Source organism: Pleurodeles waltl, chromosome 2_1, assembly GCF_031143425.1.
Source record: "Pleurodeles waltl isolate 20211129_DDA chromosome 2_1, aPleWal1.hap1.20221129, whole genome shotgun sequence".
Classification (NCBI taxonomy): domain Eukaryota; kingdom Metazoa; phylum Chordata; class Amphibia; order Caudata; family Salamandridae; genus Pleurodeles; species Pleurodeles waltl.
In genome coordinates this window covers 881,469,191-881,488,733 of record NC_090438.1, presented here as the reverse complement: position 1 = coordinate 881,488,733, position 19,543 = coordinate 881,469,191, and positions in this window count along the sequence as shown.

The window sequence follows — 19,543 nt, the reverse complement described above, 5'->3', positions numbered from 1 at the left end:
AGAAACAATCAAGTCTGCATACAACAATGGTAGATTCCTGGACCTGAAGACCTACAAAGGAAGGAGACCAAGTCCAGAAGTTGAAAGAAGTTCTAGGAAGGACAGGAGACCCCGCCAACCCAGAAGAAGGAGCAAAAAAAGAGTTCACAGTTGGACCAACACTGCAGAAATGCACCTAGGAAGATGCCAGCAGGTTCCTGCATGATGCAAAGGATGTCCCACATCGTGAAGTTGGATGCAGGTGAGTTTTGGCACTGGATTCCTCCAACAGACCATGGTTCCAGCAAAGTCACTTTTTGTATCAAGTAGGTGCTATCTGGACCTAGGAGGGACCTGGGGGCCTCAACTCTGTGTGAGGAGGAAGAGGGGGCTCTCAGCACTTCAGAGAGCCCTCAGAAGATGAGATAGCACCCACGGGAGTCCCAGTACACGGGGACAAAGGAGGTGCAGCACAACAAAAGAAGGTCCCACGCCGCCGGAGATCAACTCAGCGAGTTGAGCGTCACAGGATAGAGTGCTGAGACCTGGGCCAGGCTGTGCAGAAAGGAATTTAGCAAATAATGCACAGAGGCTGCAGGAGGTGAAGAAGATGTAGTGCACAAGGGTACTGTCATTCTGGGGGAAGGCATGGTCTTACCTCCTCCAAATTGTGACATCAGACCTCAGGACAGTCTGTGTCGAAGGGGTCCACCCTCTGTGTTCTAAGGGGCATGCTCGTCTTCAGGAGAGGAGTCCAAGAGAACCATTTGTCAACTTAGAAGGTGCCTGCTTCAGCAGGGAAGTGACTCCATCACCCCACTGGAGATTTCTTCGGTCTTTCTGGTGCAGGGTGAAGACATGGTGTCCTCAGAGCGTGCACACCGTGGAAACTGTTGAATTTGCTGGATGGAGCTGAAGTTGCAGAGGAAAAATATCCCTTGTGTATACTTTGTTGTTGGTACAGTGGTTCCTGGAGCAGACTGCGGTTGATCCGAGGTCAGAGGATGAAGTAGTAGTTGCAGAGGATTCCTGCTGGAAACTTGCCAGTAGAATCTGAAGAGAACCCACAGTAGAGACCCTAAATTGCCCTGAGAGGGGGATTGGCTACCTTATCAGGTATGTCCCTATCAGGAGGGGTCTCTGACATCACCTGCTGGCACTGACCACTCAGAGCCCTCCAGAGTGCCCCCACACCTTGCAAAGCCTGAGACACACTTGAGGAGCTCTGGGCATCACCCCTAGGGTGGTGATAGACAGGGGAGTGTTAACTCTTCTTTCCTCTGTCCAGTTTCATGTCAGAGCAGGAGACAAGGGGTCCCTGAATTGGTGTAGACTGGCCTATGCAAGGCGGGCACCATCTGTGCCCTTCAAAGCATTTCCAGAGTCTGGGGGAGGCTACTCCTCCCCAGCCTGCAACAACTAATTCCAAAGGGAGAGGGTGTAACACCCTGCTCCCAAATGAAATGTTTTGTTCTGCCTACCTGGGACTGAGCTGCTCAGACCCCAGGAGAGCAGAACCCTCTCTGTGAGGTGGCAGCAGCTGTATCTGCATTGCAAGCCCCAGAGAGCTGGTTTGGCAGTACTGGGTGTCCATGGTGGAGCCCCCAGGATAAATGGAATTGGCTCCCCAATACCACATTTGGAATGGGGGGACAATTCCATGATACCATGATCTTAGACACCTTACATGGCCATATTCAGGGTTACCATTATGAAGCTACATAGGTACCTAGGTATAGGTATTGACATATATAGTGCACATATGTAATGCTGTCCCCGCACTCACAAAGTTCTGAGAATTGGCCCTGAACTATGTGGGGGCACCTTTGTTAGTGAAAGGGCACCCTCACACTTAGTAACTTTACACCTAGCCTTCATTAAATGAAGGTTAGACATATAGGTGACTTACAAGTTACTTGAGTGCAGTGAAAGTGGCTGTGAAATAATGTGTGCACTATTTCACGCAGGCTGCAGTGGCAGTCCTGTGAAAGGGTTTGTCTGAGCTCCTTATGGGTGGCAAAAGAAATGCTGCAGCTTACAAGGATCTCCTGGTACCCCAATGCCCTCGGTACCTAGGTACCATATACTAGGGACTTATAAGGGAGGTACAGTGTGCCAATTGAAATTGGTAAATGAAGTCACTAGACTATAGTGACACATTTAAAAGCAGAGAGAGCATAAGCACTGAGGTTCTGATTAGCAGAGCCTCAGTGATACTTTTAAGCACTATACAGACACACACATTAGGCCATAAACTATGAGCACTGGTGTCCTGACCAGCAGGATCCCAGCGAGACAGGCAAAAACATACTGACATACAGGCAAAAATGGGGGTAACAAGCCAAGGGAGATGGTACTTTCCTACAGTGTCTGCGTGTATTTTGGGTGTGTGTGTGGATGTTTCTTTGATTGGATGTATGCATGCGGATATGTATGTGTGAATGTGTGTGTGTATGCGTGTGTGTGTGAAGGGGGGTCGTAGATGTAGTTGGGGGTGAGGGGAGATTTGGAGAGTTAGGGGGCGGTGGCGGTGTATCTGGAGAGGTGGGAGGGAGACCCATATCAGTGACAGGGAAGGAATTCCCTGTCCCTGATATGGCCTACCACCATGGTTTTCGTGGTATTACGAACGCCACGAAAACCATGGCAGTAGGCAGGGTCATAATCCCACAGGCGGCACAATGGCGTCAGCCGGGCTGGAGATGGATATCTCCAGCCAGGCGGCTGTTACCACCCTGGTGGGACGGAGTGGTACATTGGCGGGTTGGCTTCAGCCAACCCGCCAATGTCATAATGTGGCGGTAAGTACCGCCAGCCTTTTGACGGTACTTACCATCACATTATTGCCCACCGCCGGGGTCGTGATGACCCCCTTAATATTTAAAAATGCATATCTCCGGTTCCCTTTACTGGATTTTTGTCATTTTAGTGTAATTTCTAAAAATAAAGATATAGGCGGTCATTCTGACCCTGGCGGTCAAAGACCGCCAGGGCGGAGGACCGCGGGAGCACCGCCGACAGGCCGGCGGTGCTCCAATGGGGATTCCGACCGCGGCGGTAAAGCCGCGGTCGGACCGGCACCACTGGCGGACTCCCGCCAGTGTACCGCCGCCCCATTGAATCCTCCAAGGCGGCGCAGCTTGCTGCGCCGCCGAGGGGATTCCGACCCCCCCTACCGCCATCCAGATCCCGGCGGTCCGACCGCCGGGATCCGGATGGCGGTAGGGGGGGTCGCGGGGCCCCTGGGGGCCCCTGCAGTGCCCATGCCACTGGCATGGGCATTGCAGGGGCCCCCGTAAGAGGGCCCCTAAATGTATTTCACTGTCTGCTGCGCAGACAGTGAAATACGCGACGGGTGCAACTGCACCCGTCGCACAGCTTCCACTCCGCCGGCTCGATTCCGAGCCGGCTTCATCGTGGAAGCCTCTTTCCCGCTGGGCTGGCGGGCGGTCTGAAGGCGACCGCCCGCCAGCCCAGCGAGAAAGTCAGAATTACCGCCGCGGTCTTTCGACCGCGGAACGGTAACCTGACGGCGGGACTTTGGCGGGCGGCCTCCGCTGCCCGCCAAGGTCAGAATGAGGGCCATAATCTGTTTGCATAAATTGGTGTTAGATTTTTATTGTGTTTTACTTATTTAGTGTTTGGTGATTATTAAATGCTTTACACACCTGTCTCCTAAGTTTAGCCTAACTGCTCCTTGCCAAGCTACCAAGGGTTGAGCTGGCATTAATTTATTGAGACCCTGACTAGACCTAGTGGGGGTTTGTGGCCTATTGCTAAGTAAGGGTACTTACCTGCCCTTACTAATAATCTACTCTCCTACACTCATCTTCTCTGAGGTCACTGAATGATATGCGCTGCCAGAACACATGCTCCCTCCTTAGCTGCCTATGTAGTGGGGGTCTCCTAAGGACTCCTATTTGCAGAATGACTACCTCCACGGCGTAGTTGGGGTTGCCAAATTGTTTTGTGGTGTTGCTCTTTTTATACCACAACCACTGCATCATTTCTTATGCCTGGTGCAGATGTGCAGCAATTCTGGTGCATTTCAGGTTTTGTGTTGCACTTCCCAATGATGCATCATGCATTGTCAAACCCATAAATATCACTGTGTTACATTTGTGCTGGATTTAGTGGGGGAACGTCTACATCACATATGCTAAATTGTGCCTGACACAGCTGATTTCAGCGCAGCTTGTGCCCCACTCAACTCTTAAATAAGACCCATTTTGATCAGTTTTAAAAATATGACTTACCTCTTGCGCCGCCATTGTGCCACAATTTCTGGTGCACTGCTGGCAAAAGTCTCTCATAAATATGCCCCATAGATTTCTAAAGTAACTTGTGCATTTATAGCATGATGTAGCATGATAGCATGATATGTGTTCACATAACAATTAAGGGCCTCATTTACAAGAAACTGGTGCATCATACAAGAAACAAGCCATTGTGATCGATGTGGTAGTTTTCTTGCTCTGCCCTGCGCCCCCCTAATGACGCCATGGGAGTGCTTTATTTACTGTACAGTGCTCCATGGCACACAGTGTCCACAGCTGCATCAGGAATTCTGACGTAGTTGTAACGCCAAACCATAGCATTGCTGGACTGTTGTCAAAATTTTGACTCTAGTCTACCAATTCAAGGGTGGATCCCATTTAAAACAGCACAGCATCACTTTAACGCCTGCCCTGAGCAGGGGTTAAAAAAAGTGATGCCATGACGGCATAGAATGGCGCAGTGACATCTCGTAGATTTCACTACGCCATTTCTGTGGTCCTTTGGCGGGAGAACGTCTACCTTGCATACATTATATCTGGCACAGATGTAACGTGGCGCAAGGCTTTACAAACTGATGCAATTGTACCATTGCGCCAATTTGTAAATGCAGTGCTGAATGAGGGACTGTTTGTGCTGCTGTATCATAAAAATTACACTACGGCCGCACATGTGGTTTGTAATTGAGCCCCTAAATTGCCAACTGCTTCAAGTCAGATAGGAGCAGTTCCACGAAAGACATATTTAATGAATCACATCACTAGCCTGTGGATGCTCTCCACTTAAAAGATGACCACATGTGGGCAAGTATGGAAATAATTTAAAATGAGCAGTGGTGCGAGCCATAAGTTTCACACATTAAGTAATGTCGGTCAGGTACAAACCACGTGTAACTGCGACTCATTTTCGATTTTGCATAGCCTGTATTCGCATGAGCTCGGTTTTGGCTCCCAGGGCAGTATAAAATACAATGTCAGTGTCTGAGCAATCTCAAAACCATTAGCTTTAGTTTATAGGATATTTGGAAGGCCTCACCAAGATGGTCTTGTGGTCGAAGTTGTTTGTAGGTGTTGATCGTGAGCCAAGCATGGCTTCTGCTCGAAGATGTTGTTTAATTACTTAGGTGCGAGAAGTAAATGGTGTTTTGCTTTGTAGCTCCTTTAAAAACATGCGTAAGACTAGTTTTTTATTCCCCACAGCTCCTGAGCGTGAAAAGCTGTAATTTCTGTGTCAAAATATATCTGCCATGCTTTATTTTGTCTGGCAAAGTTTGGGGAAAAATGTGGGGCAGAACTTCAAGAAGGATGCTTTCATGGCCAATCGCCGATCTGAGGCCTAATTCTAGCCCTATCTGCAGATTGAGAAGCATTGTTAGGCAATTTGAATAATTGTCTGAAAACATTTTACTGTGATATGTTGCATGTTTGACTGAGCTTTCCAGACAAGACCTCTGTCCCATATGTCAGACTCGAAGTTAAATTAGCTTTAACAGCTTTGAGTATTGAGATGAGAGAGGTTTTGTGTGGCTTTTATAAAAGAGTTAAAGGTGGGGCATAGTGACGGTGTCTTATCTTTTTGTGAAAGCTCGTATTTCAGGTCACCCCTTCTTCAAACATCACTCATAGGTATTTCTATGTTGCTGCATTTTCTACTGTATTTTTGTTGATATACCACGTACAATTTTCGGCGGTTTGGACCTTCCTCTAATGAAGACTATCGCCTTTGTTTTATTATGATGTATACATGCCATGCTCCTGGCAGTAAACTTTTAAAAAGTTAAAGAGCTCCTGAAGCCCTCCGCCTGCCTGGTGTCGTCTGCATAGAAGAAGGCTGTGACAAAGTTTGAGCACAGTTCAGTGGGGCGAGTCTCAGCAGTATCATTTGACTGCTCAGATATCTTACGTATATACGTATATTTATCGAGCACCGGCCATTCTGAGGGGAAATTGTTCGAGTTTATGAGTAGTAAAAGGCAGGCATCAGTGATGCTGTTTTCCCTGTGTACATTTAAACTCCCTATCACCCATTGTAGACTCAATTCGCATGTGGCAATAATAACGGCATACATTGTATGAGACTTTTGCTTTAACCATTCTGCTTGTCTTCGTTTTCTGCCCTGATTGAACATGCTAAGATTGTACATTAAATTACTTTAGCTCTACCCTAAACTATCCCTCCCTATCTGTAACTTCGCAAACTGCTCCTGGTTCTCTTCCTAGAATGCTTCGCTCTGCTAGAACCCTCAATATACTGTCCTTCTCGGTAGCGTGGCCAACATATGCACATCTTTGCAGGGTCTTGAAAAGAGAGCGGTGCCCATATTGCGGAGCCGAATGCGAGAAAACTAACCCCCGCCACCAACCCGTCTTCTTGTTCGATACTGTAATACAATCGTAAATGGGGTGCAGAGGGTGCAACACTGCCTGGATACTGGTGCCACTACAACTGCTTCACTGTGAAAAGCTACGTCTTTGTTGCACTTGGCAAGAAATACATAGTTCTGAGCTATTCTGGTCCCGGTTGCCTTGGTTTCGCAATTATTATCAGAGGCCATATTAACCTTTGCTTCAGGAAGCACGCTTTGCGTCTCTTCTGAAATGCCGCGAACTCTAACTTGTTTCTTGCTATTTACCTTTTATATCCTCTGTTGTCCTTTTGGGTGTTAGTCGTTTTGAAATATGTTAATAGCAAAACCATATGTAAGTGAGGCTTTTAAACACGCATGAGAGGCAAGACGCAAAAAGGTCCTTTCACTTTATTTTGCTGCACCATAAATGGTCGCAGGCTATTGCTATGATGGTGAAAGATGTTACAGAAAATAGCACGTTTCACACCAAAATGCCATTTAGTTACAGTTCCTCGGCACGCAGTTCAATGTTCCTTACGGGCTTATACATGGAACATGTGATCTGCTGTGTAGTTCTTTTAAATCGTCATCTCTAGGGGAGCGATAACCCCTTGGACAGCGGCAAAGATACGAGGCGACCCAAATTTAAGGGATTGGGGAAAGTGATACGGTAATATATTGTAGTCAAGATAATAACCACAGTGTGCAACACAATGTAACACATTGGGGCAGATTTATGAAAGGGGGGCTGCACCCAGTTCAGCGCCACTTTTCTAGCACCCCTCTAACGTCACCATGTGTGCGCCGTATTTAAAATACGTCTCACCATGGCAGTAGTTAGGGGACTAGCATCAGAATTTTTTACGCTAACTTATTGTAAGCAAGGGAAGCCTCTTTTCAAATGTGGCAAAAAAATTGGGCAAGGAAGATTTCTTAGATTTCTTTGCGCCATTGTTTTGCCCCCCCCCCCCCAGTGGGGGATCACCTCCTTCGCATACATTATGCCTGGCGCAGGCATAATGTAGCACAAACGGTTACAAAGTGGTGCAATGCATGCATTGCGCCACTTTGTAAATATGGCATGGCATTTTTGGCTATCTAATGCCACATTAGCATAAAAAAATTATGTTAATGTGGTATTGGAATGGCGCTAGGGGCTCTTAAATATACCCCAACTGGTGTGCCTCCTTTTGACGACTGCTCTGAGCAGGCGTTAAAAGTGCCCCAAAAAAAATGACACATAGAAATCTCTTAATTTTCTTTGTGTCATTTTTTCGCCCTCCTTATGTGGGGAACATCCGCTTTGCATACATTATGCCTGGATCAGGCATAAGGTAGCACAAAGGGCTGCAAAGTGGCGCAATGCATGCATAGCTGTTCTTTGTAAATTTGGCGCGCGTTGATTTTGGCTTCGTTGGACCACATTAGCATAAAAAAACGACTCTAATCTGGTACAAGGAAGTGCTAGGGGCTTTTAAACCTGCCCCTTTGTTCCTTGCTCTCATCTGAAAACAGCTGTACACTCACATATTGAGTTGTAAAGTGACTAAAATATAATACAACACATAGGGGGTCATTCCGACCCGGGCGGTCAAGGACCGCCGGGGCCGGGGTCGGCGGGAGCACCGCCAACAGGCTGGCGGTGCTCCGCAGGGCATTCTGACCGCAGCGGTATGGTCGCGGTCAGAACAGGAAAACCGGCGGTGTCCCGCCGGTTTTCCGCTGCCCTGAGGAATCCCCCATGGCGGCGCAGCTTGCTGCGCCGCCATGGGGGATTCCGACCCCCTCACCGCCATCCTGTTCCTGGCGGGTCCGACCGCCAGGAACAGGATGGCGGTGAGTGGTGTCGTGGGGCCCCCGTAAGAGGGCCCCACTTTGAATTTCAGTGTCTGCTTAGCAGACACTGAAATTTGCGACGGGTGCTACTGCACCCGTCGCACCCTTCCCACTCCGCTGGCTCCATTCGGAGCCGGCTTCCTCGTGGGAAGGGGTTTCCCGCTGGGCTGGCGGGCGGCCTTCTGGCGGTCGCCCGCCAGCCCAGCGGGAAAGCCAGAATGGCCTCCGCGGTCTCTTGACCGCGGAGCGGCCATATGGCGGTTCCCGCCAGGCGGGCGGCGACCGCCGCCCGCCGGCCTCAGAATGAGGCCCATAGTATCAGAAAAGAATACATAGGGTCTAATTACAAGTTGAAACATTATTTATCACTGTGATAGATAACCATACCACGGGTACGTTATTTATCGGGTGCAATAAATAACACCTGCTGTGAGTTTATGGGGAATAAAATGTAGATTTTGGTGGCTAAACTCACCAAAATTTGCATCAAACGAGATATAAGGTATGTTTTCCCTTATTAAATTTAGGCAGAATTCACTTGCTGAAATTTAGCAAATGTTGGGTTACTTAAAGGGTCCAATAATTATCGGATATGTTAAATAAAATCAAATTTTAAATTCTGTCCTGTGTGTGAACAAGAGCTTAGGCACAGGAGGAAATTAACCACCCAAATTGCAATCAGGCCCATTGTGTGTTAAAATGGACATTCAACAGATGCCGTTATTCCCTTTATCTAAACATATATTTTTCTTTAGTACGTTCTTGACCTCTCTGCTCAGGGGTGATGAGAATGGCAGGTGATGGGGGATGTAGGAAAGTATAAACACAAAGAGTATGGGGTTCACTTATATAATAGAACCGCTGTCGAGAGATTTCGCCTAGGGTTCCTCAAACTCACACTATGAGTTTCCGTGTCGGGTGCTGTGGAAGGTTGTATGTTGGGGGAAGTTTCCTTTACGGACTAGGTGGACTCACACACTATATAGTGTCATGCTTCATCATATGACCACCTAGCCCCACCCAGGTACGACAGTGCCACCTGGGCGGACTCAACCTCACTGTTAAAAGAACAGAAGGGAGTGCGTAAATTCAGTTTGTCTGGAAAAAATATGGGATCCAGCTTTTCTAGGGAAGAAGTAAAAACACCTAGTCAGTCACCGGTGTAATAGTACACCTTTATTCGTGGTGTCTGCTGGTGTAATTAAGAACAAAGATGGACACCTCTGTGAGAACAAAGACTCACTGGGTCACCTATCTAAAAGGTACTGGCCAACATGTTTCTGCTCGCTAAGAGTCAAGGAAGGTCTGGGGGCATTCTTCAGGGCCTAGGATCCCTCATAATCATGCATTGCAACCAATAAACCACTCTGCTAAAAAGGAGTGCAGACAATAGGATATAAAGATAGGGGGCCTACCTGTGGGGAGATACCTTATGGAGTCCTAGTGGAAACAAAGCAAGAAAATTTGGCATATACGTGACAAACAACACTGCACAGCACACAAAAAGATGATACAGCAAGCAAAAAGTTATGCAATGTAAACATGAGTAACACGTGTCCAGGGGGAAGGTATAGTTATCTTACCCTAACCTTAAAAGTCTACTGGTCCCAGGTCACAAGGAGGGGGAGTGTCCCCTTATAGTCACACACCAAAGAAGCAAGATAAGGCAGAACAGAAAAAACAACAACCAGTAAATATTATATGTAGGCAAGATCTGGTCCTCTAAATGGTGGCCATAAGTGCCCTTTGTGACGTGGGCCCCCTAAATGCAAAAAAATAAGCATCAGGGAGGTGGTGGTCCCTGGGGCATCGGAGGGGGCCAGGAAGCCCCCTAATAAAAAAATAAAAAAAATCTCCTGGGATTTGCCTACCTGGGGGAATTAAACAAAAGAAGTGCGAGAGGCTGAGCTCACAGCGTGCTGACGTCATCAGAAGCTGCAGAGGACATACTGGAAGCCATTTGCTGCCAGCGATTCGAGAAGAGAGGACCTCTACAGGGGAGTCCTTCTCTTTTTGAGGGTTTTGGGGGGGAAAACAGACACAGGGTGAAAGGAAAGTGTTTTTCCTTTCCCCGTGCCTGTTTTCAATGGATTCCTGCTTCACGATCACAGGCGGGGCACACAATCGTGGACCAGGAATCCACACTAGGCACCAGGCATTCACAGTGACTTTTATTTTGGGGAGTGTCCCCTTGGGCAAGGGTCGCTCCCCTGGAGGGCCATATATAAATCCTGTTTTGGCCACACCCCTGGGAGCAGATTGGCCATTTTTTCGGCCGATCTGTCCCCAGTGGGGGTCGAAACCCACTAGAGAACCAGGGATTTCTTTTAATGAAGTATTTGGGCAGCGACCCCTTAGGCAAGGTTCGCTGCCCTGGGGGCAATTTTTTAATATGTTTTGGCCCCCCATGGGCCATGTTTTTGGCCGACCTTGCCCCCGGGGGAGAGGGGTCAAAACCCACTAGGCCTCAGGGATTGTGTGTGTCTTTTGTGTCTTGGGGCACCCGTTGGGCAAGGGTCGCCCCCCCAAAGGGGGAAAATTAGTGTTGGCAATTTTTGCTCCCTTTGGGGGCAGACTGGCCTATTTCGTTTAGGCCCATCTTCCCCCAAGGGGGCTGAAACCACCAATACGGCAGGGATTTTTTTCTCCCTTTTTTTGTTTTGTGTTGGGGGTGCACCCTTTTGCCCCCTTTGGCAAGGGCCGCCTCCTAAAGGGGGCACAGAGCTGTTGGCCATTTCTGCCCCAAAGCCTATTTTTTTTACGTCCATCTGCCATATCATTGGTGGGATATCATTGGTGATTGCTGTGTCTGTGCAGAGTAGTTGCTGGTGAGTAGCTTTTTCAGGCAAGTGAGTGGTATAGTTTTTTAGTACAGAACACTTTGTGATAAAGCTACACTTTGTTCATTACTTATTTTAGTGCTGGTTGTTGTTGGCAATCCATTTGTTGTTAGAAAGGATCCTGGCTAGCTGCAAAGTGATGGCTCAGCAGGTTGTTGGCATGCTTTTTGAGTCATCTTCTGACCATGATTATGAGACTGACTCTGCATCTGAGGCAGAGGAGGAAGTGAGAGATTCTGGCAGTGAGTTTTCTGTCTGAGAGGATTCTTCTGATGAAGAAACCACTCTCAGTGCAGATGAAGGGCGTGTTTTAGAGGAGGACATTGATGTGCCAAGAGTGCAGCAGCCTGGGGCTGAAGGGTTTCTCATTAGAAAACCTGACACCTGGATTGCCTCAAACATGGAGCAGGCACAGTTACCTGCATTTACTGATCTCCTAGGGTGTGGAGTCAATATGGAAAACTTTTTGCCTGTCAATTTCCTTCACCTGTTTATGGTCGATGTATTTTTGGAAGAAATTGTTGAGCAGACTAATTTGTATGCTGAGCAATATTTGAGGGACAACGCTGCCAGACTTAGGCCTCGGTCTAGAGGTACTCAGTGTGTTCTCACGTATCTGGAAGAGATGAAAAAGTTTTTAGGTTTTACTTTTTTGATGGGGTTGATAAGGAAGCCGTCACTGGCTTGTTATTGGTCTACTAGTCCCTTGATGCAACGGCTATATTTCCTGCAACTATGACTTGTAATCGCTATTTGCTTCTGCTTCGTATGCTGCATTTTGTAGACAAAGCTTTAGCCTTGCCACGAGATTACCCTGATTGTGACCATCTTTTTAGGATTAGGTCTGTCCTTGATCATTTTGTAGATCGTTTTTCAGAGGTCTATTTTCCAGGCAAAGAGATAAGTGTGGACGAGTCTTTGGTCCTGTTCGAGGGGCGTTTAGTTTTTAAGCAGTACATTCCTAGTAAGAGGGCACGTTATGGAATTAAATTGTATATGCTGCCAGAAAGCAGTACACGATACGTGTATAATTTCTGGGTCTACACTGGTAGGGATTCCAGTATTGACCCCCCTGGTTGTCCATCCACTTTTGGAGTTAGCGAGAAAATTGTGTGGGACCAGGGTAGACGACTGTTTAACAAAAGTCACCATTTGTATGTGGATAATTTCTACCCTGGAGTGCAGTTGTTCAAGGAGATGTTTAGAGTGGACACTGTTGCTTGTGGCACAATCCGTTCTAACCGGAAAGGCTATCCAAGGGAGCTTGTCTGTAAAAAACTTGAGAGGGGACAGTGCAGTGCCTTGCGGAATAATGAGCTGCTAGCTCTGAAATTTTCTGACAGGAGGGATATGTACATGCTATCTACCATGATGAGAGTACTTCCCCTGTGACTGTTCGGGATTAGGTTGCCAAATTGCGCAAACCTGCATGCATTTTGGACTACAATAGGCACATGGGTGGTGTTGATAGAGTAGATTAGAGGTTGGAACCTTACACTGCTCTTCGTAAGTCTTACTTGTGGTATAAAAAGTTGGCCCTATATTCATTTCATTTAGCAAAATTTATTGCTTTTATTGTGTTTAAGGATTGTTCACCTGAGTCAAGGATGAAATTTGTTAAATTTCAGGAGTCAGTGATAGAGAGCCTTATTGTGGTAGAACAGGCAAGAGTTCCTAGAGTAGCAGTGGTGGAGGATGTGGCTAGACTGAAAGATCGCCACTTTCCAGATCACATTCCTCCCACTCCCAAAAAAGACTTGCCCACTAAGAAATGTAGAGCATGTGTCCGAAGAGTTACTTGGAGGGAGAACCGGATGTACTGCCCTGATTGCCCTTCAAAGCCTGGGCTGTGTGTGGCTGGCTGTTCCAGGAGTTACCACATCAAAAAATATTGGGGGGAAATACGGTGAGCGTAAACTGCCTATTTTATATTTTCATATGTTCCATTTCACGGTGGCATTACTGTCATGTATTTAGTTAGAGCTTTCGTGTTTGTAGTTTTGTACTTATTTTATAATTAGTTAGTGGTTTCTTTGTTGTTTATAAATAAAAAAGTGATGGCGGTGTGGGTGGGGTGGCGCTTGGCTGACAGTGTGTGCGGGGTGGCACTTGGCTGATGGTGTACGTGGAATGGCGCTTGGCTGGCGGTGTGCATGGAGTGGCGCTTGGCTGGCGGTGTGTGTGGAGTGGCGCTTGGCTGGTGGTGTGTGTGGAGTGGTGCTTGGCTGGTGGCGTGCGTGGAGTGGCTCTTGGCTGGCAGTGTGTGTGGAGTGCGCTTGGCTGGCGGTGTGTGTGGACTGGCACTTGGCTGGCGCTGCCAGCCAAACGTCACTCCACACACTCACATCAGCTAGTGTGACTGCTGTATCAGGCATGTGGGTGTATGTAAGTGATGGGCCCTTGAGTTGCACTGTCTGTCGATGCAAGTGTTGTAATGTGCTGGGCCCGTAGCTGGCAGCGTGAATGGTCTTGTGCATTTCATGTACGAAAGGGGTGTGAATGGACTGTAAAACGGTTGGTGCCTTGACGTGGCTTTACAGCTCACGAGCTGTGAGTCGTTGGTTCAGTTTTCTGGTCTTTCAGTTATTAACAGTGCATTTCACTTTTGTTCTACTGAACCATCACTCACCCTCATGCCAAATCCAACCAGTATGTGTGTTAAAAATTAAAAAAATGACAAAACCTGCTCAACTGTAATCAGGCGTCGCAGCACACTTGTGACACGCTAGGTGTCTCAGGTGGGACCCCAATGATGAAGAATGCCACCAACTTGGTTGGTGGGTGAGGGGTCATTTTCACATAACCTAAGTGAGTTTCTTTTCACAATTTTAGTGTTTGGCACATCACAGACGTACATGGACACATCAAATGATATATTACAAAACTACCTGTGTTGGGGGGGTGGCACCTAGGTTTTTGGTCCTGGGTGCGACCTTCATCTAGGGAAACCTACCAAACCCAGACATTTTTTACAACTAGACACCCCAAGGAGTCCAGGGAGGTGTGGCTTGCGTGAATCCCCAAACATTTTCTTACCCAGACTCCTCTGCAAACCTCAAAATCTGCTTAAAAATCATACTTTCCTGACTTTTCTTTGTAGGATCACTGCCCGGCACAACATTCCTACATCCCAGTGTTCCCCTCAGTCTCCCAAGTAAAATGACACCTCACTTGTGTGGGTCCCCAAAGCAGAGTCAGCCTAAAGATGTATAAAAGAAGAATATGTGCTTATCAATTGGCTATGATATCCCTTAAATCTCTACAAGTTTTTGGCCTTTTTCTGTTGCATGCACCTGGCCTACCCACACAAGTGAGGTATCGTTTTTATTGGGAGACATGGGGGAACGCTGAATGGAAGGACATTTGTGGCTCCTCTCAGGTTCCAGAACTTTCTGTCACCGAAATGTGAAGAAAAAGTGTTTTTTAGCCGAATTTTGACGTTTGCAATGGATCCTGGGTAAGAATACTCTGGGGGATCAACGCAAGTCACACCTCCCTGGACACCCTTGGGTGTCTAGTTTTCAGAAATGTTTGGGTTTGTATGTTTCCCTATATGGCTACTGAGCCCAGGACCAAAAACGCAGGTGCCCTCCTCCCCAAAAAAACAGTTAGGTTTTTTTGTTGATAATTTTGATGTGTCCACGTTGTGTTTTGGGGCATTTCCTGTCACGGGTACTAGGCCTACCCACACAAGTGAGGTGTCATTTTTATCTGGAGACTTGGGGGAACTCTGGGTGGAAGGAAATTTGTGACTCTTCTCAGATTCCAGAACTTTCTGTCACCGAAATGTGAGGAAAAAGTGTTTTTTCAGCCAAATGTTGAGGTTTGCAAAGGATTCTGGGTAAGACAACCTGGTGAGAGCCCTACAGGTCACCACATCTTGGATTCCCCTAGGTGTTTAGTTTACAAAAATTCACAGGTTTGGTAGGTTTACCTAGGTGCCGGTTGAGCTAGAGGCCAAAATCCACAGGATGGCACTTTGCAAAAAACACCTGTTTTCTTTGAGAAAATGTGATGTGTCCACGTTGTCTTTTGGGGCATTTCCTGTCGTGGGCACTAGGCCTCCGCACAGAAGTGAGGTATCATTTTTATCGGGAGACTTGGGGGAATGCTGGGTGGAAGGAAATTTGTGGCTCCTCTCAAATTCCAGAACTTTCTCTCAACGAAATGTAAAGAAAAATAGTTTTTTGAGCCAAATCTTGTGGTTTGCAAAGGAGTCTGGGTAAGAGAACCTGGTGAGAGCCCCACAAGTCACCCCATCTTGGATTCCCCTTGGTGTCTAGTTTAAAAAAGTGCACAGGTTTGGTAGGTTTCCCTAGGTGCCAGCTGAGGTAGAGGCCAAAAGCCACAGGTTGGCACTTTGCAAAAAACACCTCTGTTTTCTTTGGGAAAATGTGATGTGTCCACGTTGTGGTTTGGAGCATTTCCTGTCACGGGCACTCGGCCTACCCACACAAGTGAGGTATGATTGTGATCGGGAGATGTGGGGGAACGCTAGGTGGAAGGAAATTTGTGGCTCCTCTCGGATTACACAAATTTCTGTCACCGAAATTTGAGGGAAAAGTGTTTTTTTAGGCAAATTTTGAGGTTTGCAAAGGATTCTGGGTAACAGAACCTGGTGAAACCCCGACAGGTCGCCCCCATCATGGATTCCCCTAGGTGTCTAGTTTTCATAAATGTGCAAGTTTGGTAGGTTTCCCTAGGTGCCGGCTGAGCTAGTGGCCAAAATCCACAGCTAGGCACTTTGGAAAAAACAGCTCTGTTTTCTTTGGGAAAATGTGATGTGATGTGTCCATGTTGTGTTTTGGGGCATTTCCTGTAGTAGGCGCTAGGCCTACCCACACAAGTGAGGTACCATTTTTATCGGGAGACTTGGGGAAATATAGAATATCAAAACAAGTGTTATTGCCCCTTGTCTTTCTCTACATTTGTTCCTTCCAAATGAAAGACAGTGTGTAAAAAAGACATCTATTTGAGAAATGCCCTGTAATTCACATGCTAGTATGGGCACCCCAGAATTCAGAGATGTGCAAATAACCACTGCTTCTCAACACCTTGGGGGTGATTCTAACTTCGGCGGGCGGCGGAGGCTGCCCGCCAAAGTTCCCCCACCAAAATACCGCTCCGCGGTCGAAAGACCGCTGAGGGTATTTTGGGATTTGCCCTGGGCTGGCGGGCGGGCGCCAAAAGGCCGCCCACCAGCCCAGGGCAAATCAACCTTCCCACGAGGACGCCGGCTCAGAATTGAGCCGGCGTAGTGGGAAGGTGCGACGGGTGCAGTGGCACCCGTCGCGTATTTCAGTGTCTGCATAGCAGACACTGAAATACTTTGTGGGGCCCTCTTACGGGGGCCCCACGGCACCCCCTACCGCCATGCTGTTCCTGGCGGGAAACCCGCCAGGAACAGGATGGCGGTAGGGGGTGTCAGAATCCCTATGGCGGCGGAGCGTGCTCCGCCGCCATGGAGGATTCTGCAGGGCAGCGGGAAACCGGCGGGAGACCGCCGGTTTCCCGCATCTGACCGCGGCCGAACCGCCGCGGTCAGAATGCCCTGCGGGGCACCGCCGGTCTGTCGACAGTGCTCCCGCCGACCCTGGCCCCAGCGGTCTCAGACCGCCGGGGTCAGAATGACCCCCCTTATCTTGTGCCCATTTTGGAAATACAAAGATTTTCTTGATACCTATTTTTCACTCTTAATATTTTCAGCAAATGAATTGCTGTATATCAGATATAGAATGAAAACCCACTGCAAGGTGCAGCTCATTTATTGGCTCTGGCTACCTAGGGCTCTTGATGAACCTAGAAGCCCTATATATCCTGCAACCAGTGGAGTCCAGCAGACGTAACGATATATTGTTTTAAAAAATCTGACATCGCAGGAAAAAGTTACAGAGTAAAAAGTAGAAACAATGGCTGTTTTCTTCACCTCAATTTCATTTTTTTTTATTTCAGCTGTTATTTTCTGTAGGAAACCCTTGTAGGATCTACACAAATTACCCATTGCTGAGTTCAGACCTGGGTAAGAAACAACGTCTTAAAATGCAGTGGTCAAATAGTAGGAAAAAATACACGTATAAATTCCATCAATGATGCAATAAATCAATCATTGAGCATGCAATTTAATAGCTTTTTAATAAAAGCATCTTACCCCATCCCACCATCTAGAACAACTGTTCACATTGCAGCAGTCCATTTTTATATACATCAACAAAAATAAACATTTCAAGACCTTCTTGTGAGTGTCTCTCATACAGAGACCACTTAAAATCTAAAACACTGAACAATAAACATAAGACAACAATGATGAATCCAATAGTCCTCTCCTTATTCAAGGTGCCATGTGGTGTCCATAAACATTATGCTGAAGATCCACATGTAAGGGATGGTTGCAAAATAAATCCCAGACCTACAACATCCTTATTTTCAAAGGGAAAGATGGAAAGGCCCGTGGGATGAAGTTCGTTAAGGACAAAATTCAATATTGGTTGCAACCTCCTAAAAATATGCAGTTGACGTGTTTCGGCCCCTACAATTCTGGGCCTCCTCAGACTAGTGGAGAGAACCACACCCTGCAATGGGGTTATTTGCTCATCAGAGTGAATAGATTCCTACATCACATAAATAAATTGTCCCAAGGGCATTCTCCTAAATGCTTGAGTCTTTCTAGGAGACAGTGCAGCTAAACAGGTGGGTCCGGGTGAGGGGAAAAAGGCCTGGCAGCGAAGGGGTTAATTTCTCAAAAACTACCGAACAGAAATACATAAATACAAAAAAGAACTCTTTCTTGACTAGGATCTAGCTTCCTGACAAATTTGGTGAAAATGTATTTTAGGACACCCACCCTTTTTCTCAGTCCCCTCTGGATGGAGTACCCCAAAACTTTTGATGCAGCAGTTTACGGGACTGGCAATTTTTTTGGGAAAGGTTTGTGAAGGTTTGTCAAGCGGCACCAAAGATACTGGCAAATAAAAAAATAAAAAAATAAAACGCTTTTCATATAGAAACTAGGTCCTAACTATAACTACCTAGTGGAGACTGCCAGAGCTTTTGGTGAAACACAGTTAGCTGTTATCAACAAAACTGCTGAGTATGATTCTTGGAATCATGAACAGCAGAACTATAGTACAGTCAGTTGTAAAACAGTTTTACTGTATCAAGGCAGAAAAAGAAAATAGCATATCATAGGCTCACAGAGCTATCCCTTGTACACAATTTTATATTAACCAACATAGATAAACCTAATAAGAAATCCCAAAAGAGCTTTTTCTTCGACATCTTTATAGAAGAGGACATTAATAAGTGCAATTCTGAATGACTTTAGTTAACAAGGATAATCTGTTAATACTTATATTCTGATAACTATCATGAAACTTTTGTTTCAGCCGAAAATTAGACAGCCACTTTAATTTGTCCCAGTATTGCCAAAGCAGTTCTTATGAAGTCTGGCTATTTTTTAGCATGACACAGTATTGCTGAATACCTTTATTTGGCTTAGCATGCTATATAGGATGGATCATATTTCTGTTGTTTCTCAATATTTCAGACAGAAGAGACGTTGGCAGTCCCACCAACAATTTACTGTATGTGTATAGGGTTCCTATTGAGTAGAAACATAGAAACATTCTAATATTAATCTGAAAGATTGGGACAGGAATTGTGAACGTGAACGAGGACAATTTTGAATAATTATATATATATATATATATATATATATATATATATATATATATATATATATATATATATATAAAGAAACCAGGCACCTTCATCCTTGGTGCCTGGAAAAAACGGACTCCACAGGGTAATGGTATGTGATAGAAAAGTTTAATGGCAACGCGTTTCGATCTCCCAGAGATCTTCCTCACAGCCAACATAGTTAAGAAGCACCACCCTCTTAAAAAGGCATGCCCCACCATAGAGCTAGTAAAAAGACTATAGGCCTTAAACGAAATAATAGAAAGAAAAAAAAAATATCAAATTCCAATCCCCTTCACAGAACCAATTAAATCCATATTATTCTAATTATATAAAAAATAATAGAAAGAAGAAAAAAAATTCCAATCCCCTTCACAGAACCAATTAAATCCATATTATTCTAATTATAAATGCATTTAGTACTGTTGTCATGATACACTTATGTTCTATCATCTCTACAATTTTTAACAATCTTAAACAATGCTATCTATGCCTGGCCAAGTGGCCATTTGATATGACCCAAAAGTCTATCAAACTATATATCATATAATTGGTCTTCTCGGCCCACATG